At 43.7% G+C, this 17,080-nt stretch overlaps 1 long non-coding RNA gene across 8 annotated transcripts; it reads right to left on the reverse strand.

Annotated features, from left to right (window-relative positions):
• Nucleotides 1-1,721: 1,721 nt before the first annotated feature.
• On the reverse strand, nt 1,722-14,784 carry LOC127047861 (uncharacterized). Of its 8 annotated transcripts, XR_007773484.1 has the most exons (6): nt 14,574-14,777; nt 10,378-10,484; nt 9,920-9,957; nt 7,566-7,659; nt 5,758-5,899; nt 1,722-4,814 (listed from the first exon to the last, which is right to left on the reverse strand). It is a non-coding gene; the product is annotated as an uncharacterized LOC127047861 (long non-coding RNA). The 8 variants fall into 8 exon arrangements; XR_007773483.1 differs by lacking the exon at nt 10,378-10,484; XR_007773480.1 differs by lacking the exons at nt 7,566-7,659; nt 10,378-10,484 and adding an exon at nt 8,923-9,017.
• Nucleotides 14,785-17,080: the final 2,296 nt, after the last annotated feature.

Here is a 17,080-nt window from a genome sequence, read left to right on the forward strand (position 1 = left end):
AAACTCTTATGCATCTGACGAAGTGGGTATTCACCCACAAAAGCTTATGCTCCAATACATCTGTTAGTCTATAAGGTGCCACAGGACTCCTTGTTGCTTTTTACAGATCCAGACTAACACAGCTAGCTACCCTTCTGATAATAAACTCTTATAGTTTCCTTCAATCTGCACCTCCATAATTTGGAAGCTAATTCTTTTGGCCAATTAGCATCTACAAGAAGTACTGCAGAGAGGACTACTAAGATTTATTCCAACATCAGCAAAACCACATTTTTTTCCCCAGGCTCACACCCAGGCTATTTTACATCTGACCATCTGGTGGCTGGCAATTTCTTCCCTCACATCAGAATTATCCACAGCTGAATTTTGGCTGGTTTGTTACAACAAATGCTCTCACTCCTTTGACACAGGAACCTTTCCCAGCATGCCCCTCTTTCAGTTGCTGGCCCTCAAAATTCTGAATAAAACTACAGAATGCATTTTAGAAGCTGCAGGCTGTAATGATGTCCCTTGAATTCATTAAGTATTTGGGTTTTTTCCCCTTTTTTCCCTCTTTGTAGGTACACTGATGCCCTTTCCTTCCAGGTTTGATTTTTATGCTTCCTGTAGCCTATTTCCTCCTAAGTTTACCAAACAACTGGTAGGTTGTCAATTCCCGCCCCCCACTTTGTCTGACTCCTACCTGCTACGGTCATGCAAAAAGCTCATTAATGAGTCAGTCAAACAGGCATCCCACAGAGGACATAAACATCCAGCTCAGAATAAAGGAGACAGAAAGCATTTGGAAGCACCTTGAAGAGACTAAGAAGACTTAGGACAGCCTTCCAACAGAGTGCCTTCATACCATTAGGAATAAGAGTGCCTTTGTACCAGAGGCACTGTGGTGCCAAATGGTTATGCCAGACCAAGCCACATGTGATGATAATCTGGTTCCCTAATCTCCTATGGAAAGGGAACACAGAAGAAGCAGTTTCCATTCCACTCCCCCCTCCCCAGATTACAACCACCTGCTTTTTGTCAGCAGACTAAAATTCCAAGCCTCAACGATACAGTTATTCTACTGGGGAGGGTTGTATAGCTTGCGTCTTTATCTGACCCCCTCCTTAAGAGGTTAGCATTTTGTCAGCAGCATCAGAAACAAAAATATTTAATTCTCTCACATCTGTACATAGAATCTGACACATACAAAGTATGAGTAAACTACTCAGATACAAGCTGGTTGATCAAAAGCTGGGTAGCAAGCAAGAGAAATACTGTACACGAGCAACAAGAGTAGAGAGCAGTTTTCTCTTTTTAATGTATTGGTTTTGGGCTTTTTTAAAATTAGGATTTAGTTAAATCTCACTAATTTGGTGAGAATACAGTGATATCAATAGGAGGGAGTGATTGAATGGATTTCAATATTCTTGCAAAGTTATAAAGAGGAAGTGACTTCTTTAAGGTGATAAGACTAAAAGGATTTACCAGTGGTGTGAATGACATCTCTTGTTTCTTTCTGTAGTTGTCTAATAGACAAGCATTTTAAAATGTTATGTTCAAGTTAGCTCACAGATTCCCTGTGAGTCACAGAAATATCCTAAACAGGATGTTTATGTGGCCAGTGATCAGACATGCCCACCCCGTGGGGGAAAAAATGCAGAAATTGGGCTTGGTTTTGGCTTACTTGGCTTGTGAGTTGTTTGTTGGCTAGTTTTTGACTTGTAGCTTGTTTGGCTTGTAGCTTCTTGTAGTTTGATGCTGCTTTTTTTAAAATTGGCTCCCAGCAAGCAGGGGCAAAGGGGGAGAGAGTCAGAGGTGCACAGCGGGTCCACCATAGTCTCAGACTGCATGCTGGGGGGATCAAGTCACATAGAGGGTTGGGGTTCTTAGGGCTTGGCTTGTTTTGAAATGGGATTAGTTTGATTTTTGGTTTTTCGTGAAAGTCAGGGTGTTTATTTATCATATGAAAGTTGGCAACTGTGCCACTGAGGAGGCCAATTTAAATGTGCCCGGACTTGCCATATGGTGTAGAGCTATTCTTTTTCACAAGCTACAAGATATATTAATGAAAAATTCTCTGAAGTTATCTAATGTGGAATTAATGCTCTGCACTATCTGCTGTTTGAGACAGTACAATTAACATTAACAGCCTTGTAAAAATAGATGAGCACGGCTGTGAAACTAAATTATTTTCTCAGCTAAGCAGAGCATAAAGTAGAACTGCCACAACCAAGTCCAAAATTAGCTTCAACTTCTGGTATGACGGTTTATATAGACGGAGATTCTGCTTCTTTTCACTGCATTTCCGTTATTACTGGATTTGAAGATCTGGTCATTGCCACAGGACTATGATTCATCACTTAAATAGGGTTGGGGTTGAGGTGGGGGAGGGAGTGTGGGGTGCTGTGTGCAGGAAGGGGCTCAGGGCAAAGGGTTGGGGTGTAGGAGGGGTGTGGCAGGGGATTGGGGTGAAGGAGGGGTGTGGCAGTGCTGGAGGACTCAGGGCAGGGGGTTGAGGGTGCAGGAGAGGTGCAGGGGGTTGGGGTGTGGGATGCTGGAGGGGTTCAGGGTGCAGTCTCCAGCCCAACACCACTTACCTTGAGCGGCTCCGGAGTGACACTGGTGCGCAGTGGGGCTAAGGCAGGTTCCTTGCCTGCCCTAGCCCTGTGCTGCTTCCAGAAGCGGCCGGCACCACGTCCCTGCAGCCTCGAGGGGAGGGGAGGGGAGGGGAGGGGGACAGAGGGCTCCATGCACAGCGCTCACTTGTGGGTACCTATCATATTCTATGATTCTACCTCCTCTGAAGCTCCCATTGGCCACGGTTCCCGATTTCCAGCCAATAGGAGCTGCGGGGGCAGTGCCTGCAAGCAAGGGCAGAGCGTGGAGCCCTATGCCCCCCACTTTCCCCAGGGGCCACAGGGATGTGGTGCCAGCTGCTTCCGGGAGTGGCATGGGGCCAGGGCAGGCAGGAAGCCTGCCTCATTCCCGCTCCGCCACGGCGCTGGCAATCCTGTGGGCCAGATCCAAAGCCCTGATGGTGTGGATCCAGCCCATGGGCCTTAGTTTGCCCTCCTCTGTTGTTGTACATTTAAAAAAACACCCCCCTCACTAAAACCTGATTTAATGCTTGTAGCTGAAGTGGGTTCTCTATAAGGTGAATATAAGATAGATCATATGAATGAGTATTAGGGCCACTAAAATAATCACCTACCAACCAGATAGAGTTTTAAATGTGATTAACTACTGGTTGAGGCTAAAGTTTCAAAAAGTAGATCCTAGTAAGCAACACATGGCATAGGACAAGAGCTAGTATACTACTGGAAGTTTTGGTCACTGACAGAGTGATCCATCACCAATGACTAGCTTTAGAGTATTGTAAGGGAGAGTAATGAAAGGATAATGCAAAATGTATGTTTCTTAGCACTATCGGAGATTTGCTCATTCCAAGAGGGGCCATTATAAAAGCTCAACAACTCTATATATATTTAGTGCTCAGCTCTGTGTTTGTACTGGTGGTGGGACAGCAGTTTCTCTACCTCTGAGAAACTGATTTCAACAGACAATATTGGTATGAATGCTCAGAGTTGTGGACATGGAGCCAAATTCATCACTCAATCTTTGCAATCCCATTAAAGGCTTTTCATTTTGACAGCTCCTTCCATTATTAAAATTTTTTTATTACAGTTCCTTATTTTTGTAAGGTGTACTTTTAGGGACTAATCACCACTTTACTATTCCAGTTTTTGCCATTGTAATTCCACTGAAATCAACAAAATAACTCCAGCATGAGGTTGAAGTAAGGCAGTGGTGAATCAGCCTCTTTCTATATTTTTCTGTCAAAACACGACTGTAAATCATATTAAACTGTGACTCTATCCTCCCTCAACCAATACAAGAAGAGAGGGAAAACTAGGGGATTTTCAACATACCAAATTTAAAATCTCTCCAAGACGGGTAAGTTGTTGGAAAGCGGTCAAGGAAGATTGAGGAAGTGATTACTGATGTCAATGTGCACTAACTTCTTGGCACCAAAACTCATGATATCAGTATACAAACTAACAAGGGCTTTGGCCTGGATCATTCATTTCCAAGGACAAATTCCCAGTGGGAAAGAGCTACTTACAAGAGACTTATTGACTTCAGTGGACTTGCGCACATGCTTAAAGTTCTGTCTCAGGTACTTATAGATAGGGTGACCAGATATCTCGATTTTATAGGGACAGTCCCAATATCTGGTACTTTTTTATATATAGGCTCCTATTACCCCCCTAACCCCTGTCCTGATTTTTCATACTTGCTATCTGGTCACCCTACTTATAGGGCCCCCATTTCCATAGTATGTGAGCAATTCACAATATTTAATGCAGTTACACTCACATACCCTCAGGAGGTAGGGTATTGTGTCTATTTTCACAGTTGGGGAACTGAAGCATAGAGAGCCTGAGGTCCAGATCCTCAAAGATATTTAGGCTCCTAACTTCCACTGATTGGGGATCTGGACCTAAGCGAATTGCCCAAGAACACACAGCAATCTGTGGTGGAGCCCAGGTATCCTGAGTCCCAGGCTAGTGCCCTAATCACTGGACCATCCTTCCTTCAGAAGTGCATCTGACGAAGTGGGTATTCACCCACGAAAGCTCATGCTCCAAAACGTCTGTTAGTCTATAAGGTGCCACAGGACTCTTTGCTGCTTTTACAGATCCAGACTAACACGGCTACCCCTCTGATACTTCCTTCAGAGTTAGTCATGTGCAGAAGCACCTTGCTCAATCAAAGCTTCAGACTCTCTTTGGATCCTTCTCTACATCATCCCTTCAGTTAGGTGTGGATGGTGACTGTGGAAGGGGAAGAGAAAGAGATGTGACATACCCCTGTGAGAAATTCATAGCCAACTCCCAGATTCCCAATCAGACGTCTGAGTTTCTGAGGGCTGGGTTCTAATTTTTTTCCTGTTTTTTTTTTTAACCCACCAAGGACTGAGTTCAGGACCAATTCGTATATAGAGGAAATCAAATTAGAGTTGCTTTTTTCCTCATGGAATGGTAAAAGCTACTCTTCTTGAGAACAAGAATGATGCCTCATTTTCTCCATCCATTCACAGCAGTGTCATTCTGAACTTAAGTCGTCAAGAGAAGTCTTGAGTGGGGGGAGGGATAGCTCAGTGGTTTGAGCATTGGCCTGCTAAACCTAGGGTTGTGAGTTCAATCCTTAAGGGGACCACTTAGGGATCTAGGGTAAAATCACTACTTGGTCCTGCTAGTGAAGGGAGGGGGCTGGACTTGCTGACCTTTCAAGGTCCCTTCCAGCCCTATGAGATAGGTATATCTCTCTCTCTCTCTACATATATATATATATATTCAGGGCCAGCACTTCCATTAGGCAGTTGCCTAGGGCACCAGGATTCAGGGGGCAGCATTTTGTGCATTCCCCATGGGGCGCACAGGAGCTTCTGGTTCTGCCCCCATCGTGCTGCCGAAGAAGGACCTTCTGTCGATGTGCCATGGGAAACGGCAGCAGGCAACTGAGCAGCTCAATGACTGCCGCTGTTGCCTGCGGCATTTCAGCAGAGGGTCCTTCTTCAGCAGCGTGATGGGAGTGGAACCAGAAGCTCCCGCACGCTCTGTGGGGAGCGCACAAAATGCCACCCCCTCAATTCTGCCTGGGGTGCCAGAAACCCTTTCGCCGCTCCTGTATATATTTTAAATCTTTGCATGAGAAAGAACTGATGTTTTGAGATGCTATGGCTCTAAAACAGCAATCTTTTGACTGGTTACTTACATTGTATGACCTGCAGTGCCTTTGCTGCTATTGAACCAGTACAATCTGTGCCACTACCAAGGTTGCAATGACAATAAGAACCATCTCCACATGCATGGATTCGTGGCCATGGTGCTGTGCATGCATCTTCTGATGCTGAAGTCTGAAAAGAGAATGCATACAATTAAAATGTACACAGCAGTCCATACTTTTTTTTGACAATGAGAACCTGGGAGGAGGATAGCTGGAAATGCCCAGACAGACCTGAAGAAGATTGTGAGCTAGTAAATTAGGTGTTAGTTTGCAATGCAATATGCCACTGCAGTTTTGGTCACTATACAGTAACTCCTCACTTACCGTTGTAGTTATGTTCCTGAAAAATGCGACTTTAAACAAAAAGATATTAAGCAAATCCAATTTCCCCATAAGGATTAATGTAAATGAGGGGGTTAGGTTCCAGGGAATTTTTTTTTCACCACATAAAAGACTATATTGTATAATATATATTGTACAATATAGTCTTTTGTCTGGTGAAAAATATATATATATTACACACACAGAGTATAAGTTTTAAACAAACAATTTAATGCTGGTACACAGTGATGACTGTGAAGCTTGGTTGAGGTGGACGAGTCAGAGGGTGAGATATTTCCCAGGGAATGCCTTACTGCTAAATGATGAACTAGCAATTGGCTGAGCCCTCAAGCGTTAACTCTCACACTCTATAAGGCAGCAGGAATGGAGGGAGGGGAGACAGCATACCAGACAAAGACACATACCCTGTGTGTGTGTGAGAGAGAGAGAGATGAGCATTTCCCCTTTAAGTCAGGGGTGGCTCTGTTTTTTTGCTGTCCCAAGCACAGCAGTCAGACGGCCTTCAGCAGCGTTTCTGTGCGAGGTCCGCCGGTCCCGTGGATTCGGCGGCGGTTCTGCGGGTGATCTGCCGATCCCGTGCCTTCGTCATACCCGCTGCCGAATTGCTGCCGAAACCGAGGAACCTCCCGTAGAAACGCTGCTGAAGGCTGCCTAACTGCCGCCCTCACAGCGACCGGCAGGCTGCCCCCCTCAGCTTGCCACCCCAGGCACGCGCTTGCTGCGCTGGTGCCTGGAGCCGCCCCTGCTTTAAGTACACTGCCTTGTTAATTGGCTCAGCTTGCTGCTAGCAAGCTCTCTCCATCCTGAGCCCTGTCGGGTGTCCCCCTGCTCTATGGAAGATGGGGTAAGCAGGGTGCAGGAGCAGGGGGGGACACCCTGACGTTAACCCCCATCTTCCTCCCCTCCCACCTGCACAGCAAGCAGGAGTCTCGGGGAGCAGCTCCAAGGCAGAGGGCAGGAGCAGCACATGGCAATGCGAGGAGGGACAGCTGCAATTGCTAGCCTGCTGGGCAGCTGCTGCACAGGGAACTTACTTAGGGGAGTAGGGGGCTGCTGGTCCACTCTGATTCCAAGCCCCCACCAGCTAGCTGCAACGAGCTGCTCTTCCTGCAAGCAGTCAACAAAGCAGGCAGCTGCCAAACAATGTTAGAAGGGAGCATTGCACAACTTTAAACGAGCATGTTCCCTAATTGATCAGCAACGTAACAACAGAACAACATTAACCGGGATGACTTTAAGTGAGGAGTTACTGTATATGAAACTATCAAATCACAGAGCTGGAAGGGAATTACACCATCTGTATAACTGCAGCCCTGCCTGGAATACAGGTTTCTATCTGGGTGCCTCAATAACAGAAAAATACTGACAAATTGAAAGGCATTCAGAGAAAAGGAACACAAATTATTAGGGGGTTGGACTGACTTTAAGTACAAGCCAAATGCTGTTCAGTTTACCTATGCGATGGCTAATGGAGGCAAGGGGAGAAGAGGAAATGTCATAATAATCAACTTGTCCCTTATGCACATCAGAGAGGGAGAGAAATGGTACCTGGGGGCATAGTGGGAGAAAATAAAAAAATAGAAAATTTAGCATGATTACCAGGAAAAACTTCATGACACTAATATTAATTAAATTCTTCCTAGGCAAATGGTAGAAGCTCCAGTGCTTGGGTTATTTAGAACTAGACTGACTAAAACAAAAGAAAAACCATCCTGTACTGGCATGGCGATAGACTAGATGCTCTAATAGGTCCTTCTCCTCTCTAATTTTTGTTGACCCCATTCTAAACGCAGAGAGGTCACAACTGAAGCCACAGAGACAAATTCTCTTTCAATTTTTGATGTGTTTGCAAGAGGGTAGAATTCCAGTTGTCACATCTGAACTGACCCAGGCATTTTGCTTCCAGGTCAGAAACAAAACTGGAAGAAGCCTTAAATTCTCTGCCTGTTTCCCTGTCTGTAAAATGAGGATGAGCTCAGTTATTTATCTTCCTTACAAGGTCACTGTGAGGGTTAACTAGTTAATGCTTGTAAAAATTTGTGAAGTCAGAAAGTGCTATATAACAAATGCTAAGGGCTGAATCACAGAGCCTGGGAGGAAGAAAGGACCTATTTTCTGTTTTGGATCCCAAACCAGTCACTCTCATGATTAAAGCCCAAAGATGGAAATCTTGACAACTAAAAAATGATCCTACCATAAATTTGGGATCAACATTTTGTGAAATTTTGGGGTTGTCAAGACTGAACCTGACCTCTAGCCCTGCTTTGATCTGCAGCTTGAACCCCAGCTCTAGCCTCATCTGGATCCAGATTTGAACCCTGAATTGGATGGAAATCTACTCTTCACTGCTAGTACTTCTCTGTAATGTGTCAGATCAAAGCCCTGGATCCAACAATACTTTGAATGTTGAGGAAGTTTGGATCCAGATCTTAAATGTTGTGGCTCTGCTTCTCAGAAAAGAGATGCTAGCTGCCTCTTTCCTAGTTAAAACAGAAGTAGCGGTTGGGAGGGAAAGGATCAGGATGTACCACTTCTCCCCTTGTCACACTGACTCTTCTGTTCAAAAAACAATGACTATCTGGCCTGTGCCAACATCACAGATGAGTGCAGTATAGCTACCCATCTTAGTCTCTTCTTCCTTCTCAGAAATGCAGCTTTATCAAAGTGTCCCTGTTAAGCTTATTCTACACAATACCCCTAAATGCACATTTGAAATATATCCCTTAATAACACTGTTTTCCACAAAGTAAAAAGGCTATCTAATCATAAATAAAATATATAAACCTATAGATAAATATTATATAAACCTACCTGAAAGATTTTTCTGGCAATCCCCAAAATCAAAACACTGTTCTAGACTTCAATATAGAATGCAGTATATCACTTTAACAAAGATGATATGAGAGCTATAGAAGAGATATGAGAAGTACTTGTCAAACAGCATTGCAGAATTTAGCTGAATGACTCATGGTCAGACCACACTTTGAATTGCAGATGGGGAGACTGTTTGTGTGTATGTTCTGAGTGTCAGAAACAAATACATTTCATGTTACCATAAAAGAATCACTTCTGCTATTTTATTGACACCACACTTGCTATAAATATTTTTAAGTGGCCAGTGAATGTGATGCACTTAGCATCTTCCTCCCAGAAATAAAGTGTGCTGCTCTCAGAGTGCCGCCTGCTGGATAATTTACATGATGTAATGTCAGAGGATGATGCTCATTCTGTTTCATCTGGAGCATGCTGGAATGATGGCCTTCTAAAAATAGCTGGAGTGGGGATGCATACAGCTTATATATGAGGAAAATTAAAATCTACTGTGATGGAGGGGAAAAAGGTGAAATGGTCAACATGATCCCACTCTCTGTATATTAGCCCTGCTGGGTTGTTTACCCTTTTTTTTTAACCAATTAAAAAAAAATTGAGACATTTTCCTTACATTTTATTTGACTTGTGGAAAGAGATAGGAAGCACTAAATTTATTACATAGATCATCTTTAACTTATCAAGTAGAATACTATACTTTAATTAGTAATAGAGATGTTAATTATTTTGTTTTGCTGTCGAGTTGATTTAATGTGTAGAATAAAAAGTTCTTGAGCAGTATTTTCTAACTTTTCTGCCATGAATAAACCTTAGAGGAAATGTAAGTGATCTTTATGCTTAATACAGAAAATTAAGGAAAAAAGACTAGACTTTCTAAATCTAAAAACAAACATTTGGGGTAACAGCTCTAACAATTTCTAGAACTGCTATAATGAAAACCAATGTATAAAATCTACTGCTAATATGCAAACTCACTTACTTCCATTGTTCCTCTGTTGATAATCTTAATGCATCTCCCTGAAACAGCCACAAAACTAATATTATAGCTTGATAATGTACAATAATCAGGAGGGTTTCCTTCTCAAAGTCCCCTTCCCCCTGTACCAATGGTAAGACATATTTAACTCAGATACATATGCCACAGTTTCCCTCAAGCAAACTATGGACTCCATCTCATTCCCCCAGAAATAGGTGGGGATTTCTGCCATTAATATCAGTGTGAGCAGGATCAAGGTCCCAAAACTGAATGAAAGACCAAAACCAAAATGTATATCAGTTGGAATTTTTGTTGTGCTTGTTCTAGGATGGTACATTAAGATGCTGAATTTATGATAAAACATAATGTCCTTTAACTTTCTCCTTAAATCCCTAGGGATAAAATATAGCAATAGAGTAAAAAAATTATCAGGTTGAGTTTAAAGCTAAGTATAGACTTACAAATACAAAGCCTAATTCTGCAGTTGCTGCTGGTATGATTTGTCCTATTGAAGTCCCATAGAGCCATAGTATAATCGTTCACATAAATAAGGGCTGACGGATCAAGCCTAGAGAACAAAGTGTCTAGATATTGCATATTAAAACTGGTTGAAATATTTAATTCAAAACTTTTTAAAACTTAAAGTAGGTTAGTTATGAAGATGAAATGTGTACATGAAAATTTGTTTTTCTTCAAAATGTTTCAAATTTTAAAAATCAGAATAAATGAAAAACTGCAATTTCTTTTTAAAATAAAAACTGAAAATGCACTCCCCTTTTTCAGTGGCAAGTGGAAAAAAGGGGGATATAGAGAAGGGAAAGACAGAGGAAGGGGAAATACTAAAAATAGATTTCTGTTTTTCTGATTTTCCATTAAAACCCACAAGTTTAAAAATTTTTGCAAAAAAATTCCAGAAAATTATTTTTTGAAAATTTTCACAAAACATTCTTGCCATTTTCCAACCAGTTTTATTTTATATATAATCCTGTTAATACATTTGGATCAAATCCTGAGAACATATTGACTACAGTGGGATTACTCATGTGCATACATTTTACAATCATTTTATTTATTTAGAGGTATTTCTAGGGTGCTGTTTGCTATAAGAATCCTAACATAGGACTTAAAGCAAAATGCCAGCACAAGGGAGTATCTAGGGCTAGCCTGTAACTTTTTTATCTACCCTGAATAAAGGGGTGTCATATAGCTGCACCAACCCACAGCAGGAATTGGAACTCTCAATCCCCTTGGGCATCTAACTGCCATGGAACCAAAGCTCTTCCCACTGTCTGCCCCATCCCATCCCCTGACCACCATTTGTTTGCAGGAGGGAATATCAAGCAAGTAATTCCTGCTCTCTTCTCTATGGCTGGAGCTTCACTGGAGTAAGGAGAGGTGTGGAAGGGGAAGTACTTAGGGTGACCAGATCGCAAGAGTAAAATATTAGGACACGTGGGGGAGGGGAAGCCACAGTCCCCACCTGAACCATGGGGGAGGGAGGTGCATAGCCCTAAGAAGCTGCAAGGGAGGCACATGGCCTGGCTCCAGCCTCCTCTACAAGCCACGGGGACACACGGCCCAGCTCCAGCCCCAGCCGCAAGCTGCGGGTCGGGGGCACACAGTCCTGGCTCTGGCTTCCACCGCAAGCCAGGGTTGCATGGCCCTGGCTCCAGCCCCCACCGCAAGGGGGGGTTCTCAGGGCTGGGGCAGTGAGTAGGAGCATGGGAGAGGGGTTTGGGGTGCTGACTCCTGGAGGGAGTTTGGGTGCAGGAGGGAGCTCAGGGTTGGGGCAGGGACTGGATGTGTGGAAGGGGGTGCAGGTTCCGGGTGGCGCTTACCTCAGGTGGCTCCCCGGAAGTGGTAACATTTCCCTCCTAGGGTCCTAGGCAGAGATCTGGCTATGCGGCCCTGTGTGCTACCTCGCCTGCAGGAGTCGCCTCCACAGCTCCCATTAGCCATTGTTCCCGGCCAATAGGAGCTGTAGAGCTGGCGCTCATGGTGGGGCCAGCATGCAGAGCCCTCCCGGCTGTCCCTGCACCTAGGACCCAGAAGGCTGTCACCACTTCTGGGGAGCTGTGTGGAGCCGGCTGGATAGGGAGCCTGCCAACCCCATGCCAACCAGAGGCCTGGCAACCCTACAATATCAGGACAAATGGCATCCCAATCGTACATCGGTCAGGATGTGGGACAGAATTCAATACTGGGACAGTCCCAATTTTATCAGGATGTCTGGTCACCCTAGAAAAGTACTCCTGTGGACAGCTGAGACATTGATCCTGAGTCTAATCAGCAAGGGTTACAAAACACAAACTTTATTTACTCTCTGTGCGTGCATGCGCATGTGCACACACTAATGTGACTTTATAAAATTACTTAATTCTGAAACTGCACATTTGCAAAGTTCTCTCTAGAAATCAGCTGAAAACAAGTTAAAAAGGCCGCAGTTATGCTGAAGAACTGGAAATGGTACTGCACTGTATTCACTTCTAGAATGTCATTACCTAGCTACTAATGTATCTAATCATCTTGCAGAACTGATAACTTTTAGACCATGTTAAAACATTTTCTGTAATACTAGTCAGTCTTGGTTTTGCTGTCACTCTACCAAAAGGTTGGTAATGTAATCAGGAGTCACCAGGTCATTTTCCTCAAGATCACAAATACTTACACCTTCTGTCTGTTGGACTGATCTATTTAGAAAGAAAAGTGCTTGAAAAACAGTAACCCATTTGATGGTATTGAACCATGCTCGTTGTATGTATATGTGCATGAACAGGTGGAAGGGGAGGAAATTTGGGGGTAATTTTGGGACACTTTTAACCCAAGCCAGTAGGTCAAGATTTAAAAAAAAAAAACTTTTCTGTTTTTAGATGGCTGTAGACTTTAATATCAATACAGAAAGCACGCTCAGCATAACATTGTATAAAGAGCTCTGCCACTGGAATTACAGTCAAATTCACCTCTTTTCATGCATATTTCCTTAGTAATGAAGAATGAGAGACAGAAAACCAAAAATATCTGCTCTGTATGTAAAATCCTTACTATATAGATTATCTTTCAAAAGTTGCTGTTTACCGTATCTGTCAAAGCTGCTGATGGCAAAGACTAGAATTTATTTACACAGCAAAAAACAAGTTCAGAGTGTCTGTCAGGTGAAAAGTGCTCCCTAATGAAGTGTAAACCAATATCCTCCATTTTAAAAATGTACAGCACTGGAAAACAGACTGCAGGAAAAAATTCTTTGTTGACAGAGGGATGGACTAGATTACCTAAAAGGCCTTTCTAATCTGTAATTTTACATGACTATGAAACACAACCACAGGTAAATCCCATGCTTGTTTTTTGACCAGCTAATTACACTGTGGCAAAATATACAGACTGGAAATATGGGTGTAGACAAGTAGATACTGTAGTGTACAATTCTTATTTCCTGAATTCATCTCTTGTTTGGGTGACTAACAGGTTTGCTTTTTCTCTTTATCATACTCTTCAATAAAGACATGGCTATCTGCACCTCCTGCGATAATTATCATACTGGTCTAAGTTTACACTATATAATTTTGTTCCTATTTTTCAGCACCTGTTTATTGTGTATCTTGTCTTAAATTAGACTGCAAGGCCCTTGGGGCAGGCACTATGTATTCTTATCCACCTGTACAGCACCCAGCACAAACGAGCCTTGCTCCTGATTGGGGCCTTTGGATGCTATGAAGATACAAATTAATAATACTTATTAATATAACAGTTATGTATGGAAACCTAATACCACTGTTCTAAGGGCCTCTGCAAAGTTTTTACAGTGTGTGTACATATGTATGTACACACTCTTTGGGGGAGAGCCAGAAAGTCCTGCTGCATGGGCTGGCAGTCCACAAATCCCAAAACTAAGTGTTCCCTCAAGCAGGAGGAAGGGAAATTTCTATATTTGGGATTTGTTCTGAGGACATTTTAAGTCTCTCCCCTGGGTGTATGTGCTTAAATGAGACATTTAGTATTCCATTAATTAATTATTGTTTTGTAAAGAACTTTGGGATGGAAGATACTAGTGGAAAGAACAGGCTTGATTTGGCAAATCTTTCTACATGTTAATAAAGGCTTTCAGGATCAAACCTGTAACCTGCAGTTGTTAAAATCTCCCTCCCTCAGCTCATTACTTTGTGATGCCCCTGGAGCAGAAGGAATTATTCATGGGTTTTCTTCTTACTCTGTAGTTTTTGCTTCTTGCTTCTCATTTTTGTTTAGAAAAGAGTTGTGATTTGGGGCCCAGATGTAAGCAGAAGCTATAGCGTAAGGCCTGCAATATTATTTGGGCGAGTAAGTGCTACGCAAGGTAAGAACGCGTTGCAGATCTGGCTTACACTGAAGGTCAGGCAGGGGAAACTGACAAATAATCGCTACAGCAAAAAGACACTGAGTCAAATCTCTCTGGCAGAGTTCAGTTTCTCTTCACACAACTTTGAAATGTTTAATAAAGTGGGGTTAATAATAACAGCGAAATTACGGTGAATTGATACAAACCCCTAAGAACCAAGATCTTCCTCCATATTTGTACAACTTCCCTATGCTATGACCCCACCCCCCCGAACATGCTAAAACAGCAACTACGCTACACAACCCCCACCCCCAGCTGATACAAACCCTGCTCCCAGTAACACACCTTCCCCTCTACTCCACACCCACGTATACAGCGTCCTCCCGGCCCCACAATCAACGACGCCGTTGAAAAACCTGGCTCTGAGCTGCCCTCACTGACTTCCATGGGGGTGGGCTCGGGGTCTGGCCCCCACCCCGCATCGCTTCGCGGAGGGGGCGGGATTGGGGCCCCCGGCTCGGCTGCTCCAGCGCCGCCGTTACCTGTTCGTGCCGGGCCTGGAGCCCCCGGAACTGCGCCGCGGCCAGGCCAATGGCCCCGATCCCCCCGCGCTCTAGTGCGGAGCCGCGGCCGCCCCTGAGCAGCGGCTCCCGGCTGCAGCATCCCCGCGGCGGGGCGGGCTGGGTGCCAGGCAGCGCTGACTAGGAGCCCGGTGGCCTCGGGAGAGGGGGCCTGCAGCTGTGCGAGGGCAGGGCTGACTCACGGAAAGTGGCAGTCGCGTCGGGGGGGCCCGTTTTCAGAACTGGCTGCAAGGCCTGACGCCTCCCTTGGTCGAGCCCCCTCTGAGCTTGAATCAGGGCCTAAATTTGGCCTTGATCGCCTCTGTTTGCGGGGACAGGAGAGGGCCCTATCGCGTGCAGTCGGGTAACATAACCTGGCAGCGCAACCTGCACGCACAAGCCGGGTAACTGATGGCGTGTGCTGCAGTGCTGTCTCATATGCACAATTGGGTAAAGGCCCTCTCATGATGTCGTCTTTGGCATGGGAAGGCCAGTTTAGTGCATACAAACAGGTATCTGTAACATTTGTGGGTGCAACTATATGCTTAAACTGAAAAATCACCCATTAGAGAAGGTTATCATCTCCCCATCACCCCCAGTTTGTTTGTCTGTGTGTTTGTTTGTTGTGGTTGTTTTTAGGGTAGCAAAATAGTTATACAAGAGACAAACACACTGTATTTTAAAACAAACTTGTGTTGGTGTTGCTACTGTTAGCTTTTGATTCTTCATGAACATGTGCATAATACTTGGAGTGGAGGATTTTTTCAGTAGCTTAGTGTTCTGAATGAGAGAGAATGTGGCTGATGTTTTTGCTTCTTGCTTTATTTATTTGTTTTATTAGACCAACTTCTGTTGGTGAGAAAGACAAGCTTTCCAGTTACATGGTGCTTTGCCGTGTCCCCAGTCAGTTTGCTGTTACTTCAGTAGTACTGGTAACTTTTTTTTTTAAGTACTGATGATTTACTTTTATTGACCACTGGATGTACGTCTCCAGTACAAATATCACACTGGCCATTCAACACAGTGTCCCATATCAGACGGGGGACTGCAGGATTTACCACTAAATAAAGTAGAAATGTACAAAGCAAAAAACTATATTTTGTCCTAACCATTTCCTCTTCTATCTCTTCTTAAACAAATGGAGGCTGGGGGGAGGAAATGACAGGGGTGCAGACTGGGCAACAAGCTGAATAGCTGAATTGACATCCCATCTGGTACAGTAATAAATATGTTCAGTAATAATCTGCACATATTCTTGTCCAAGGATCTCAAAGCACTTGACAAATAACTAATTTAACTTGGGCAGGGATTATCTTTTTGCTCTGTTTTTGTACCGTGCCATAGCTGATGGCAGCCCCGTGGCTTATGTCCCTCTGAAAATGATGAGAAATAGACATCTTTTTTTACGGGAAACTTTTTTCTTCCACCAGCAAGGCCTTAGGGAACTAGTGTCTGTTTGATCTGAGGCAATTCGGCTTTACCCTGTGGAAGGTATTGGGAGATGGGGAGCCATTTTGAATAAGACCAAAAGTTTTTAAAAATGCTGCATACAGGTAGGAGATGATGAGAATCTGAGAATGCCCCATATCAACTATGAATGGAGTGAAGAAGATAGGATAGATGGAGCAGGGGATGGGCTGAAATGTGGAGCAGTAACTCATGGGAAGTGGTCATTAGAATAAGAGGTTGTGGGAGCCTGGTGATGTGGGAATTGGGTGGAATGAGAGCCAAAGGAGGAACACAGCAGGGAGGCTGGGAAAGGAAAAGAAAGGTGCAGTAGCATTGGGGATATGGGTTCAAGTGAAAGAGTAACAGCAAAGATAGGAGTGTGTGCCTTTGGAACTGCAGTATAGAGTAGTAGATTAGTTTGCAAGAGGGGGACTGAGCTGTATATATCTCTGTTTAGCTTAGAGTTTTAGATAACGCTTATCACTTCAGTATATATGGCCTCACTCCTGCTCAGACTTACACATGAGTAATTTTACTCCTGTGAATAAACCCATAGGTTGGCATTAGAATGGCATGTTTGAGTCAAAGGTTAATAATAGATACAAGTAATTTACAAAATAAACTAAGTGTCATGAAAGGGTCTGAGCTAAAATCTGGAAGCTGAAGTCCTCTAATTTACCCGTGTTAAGGTCTATGAACCACCTAAATCCCATTTAAGGCCCCAGTCCAGTAAAATATTTAAATATGTGCTTAACTTCAGTCCTATGCAACAAAGCACTCAAGCACATGCTTGAATGCCACTGAAATCAGTGGGATTTAAACTTGTGCTCAAATTAAGCGTGC

The sequence above is a fragment of the Gopherus flavomarginatus genome, chromosome 3, assembly GCF_025201925.1.
Source record: "Gopherus flavomarginatus isolate rGopFla2 chromosome 3, rGopFla2.mat.asm, whole genome shotgun sequence".
NCBI classification, from domain to species: Eukaryota; Metazoa; Chordata; order Testudines; family Testudinidae; genus Gopherus; species Gopherus flavomarginatus.